We start from the raw sequence: 366 nt of genomic DNA, 5'->3' as shown, positions 1-366 counted from the left end.
TTGCCATTTCTCTCATTGTTTTTGTGGGATGGAACCGGCATTGCCTTCAAGCTGTCAAGTTGTGGAGTGCTGTAGAGAATCAATCAGAGACTCACACCTCAGCTCACATTTAACACCGTGTTAATTTGTGTTAAAAGTACAAAGCGGAGCAAAGCTAAGAATAGAAAGGATAATTATTATTATAAATAGCTTGCTGCAAGAATAGGGGATGGTTTTGGTGCCTCGTGCTTGCCTTACTTGAGATCCGGCCTTTGAAATGTGCAATATTAACATTCTGCTCTTTGTCTTTTTGGTCGTGATAAGCCCTGAAAATACCGGGCAGTTACTTAGTTGTGTTCAGGATTTAATGTGTTTCTCCCCTTTTTG

Source organism: Corvus brachyrhynchos, unplaced genomic scaffold (genome assembly GCF_000691975.1).
Source record: "Corvus brachyrhynchos isolate BGI_N302 unplaced genomic scaffold, ASM69197v1 scaffold119, whole genome shotgun sequence".
Lineage (NCBI taxonomy): Eukaryota > Metazoa > Chordata > Aves > Passeriformes > Corvidae > Corvus > Corvus brachyrhynchos.
Note: the sequence above shows the minus strand (reverse complement) of the source record.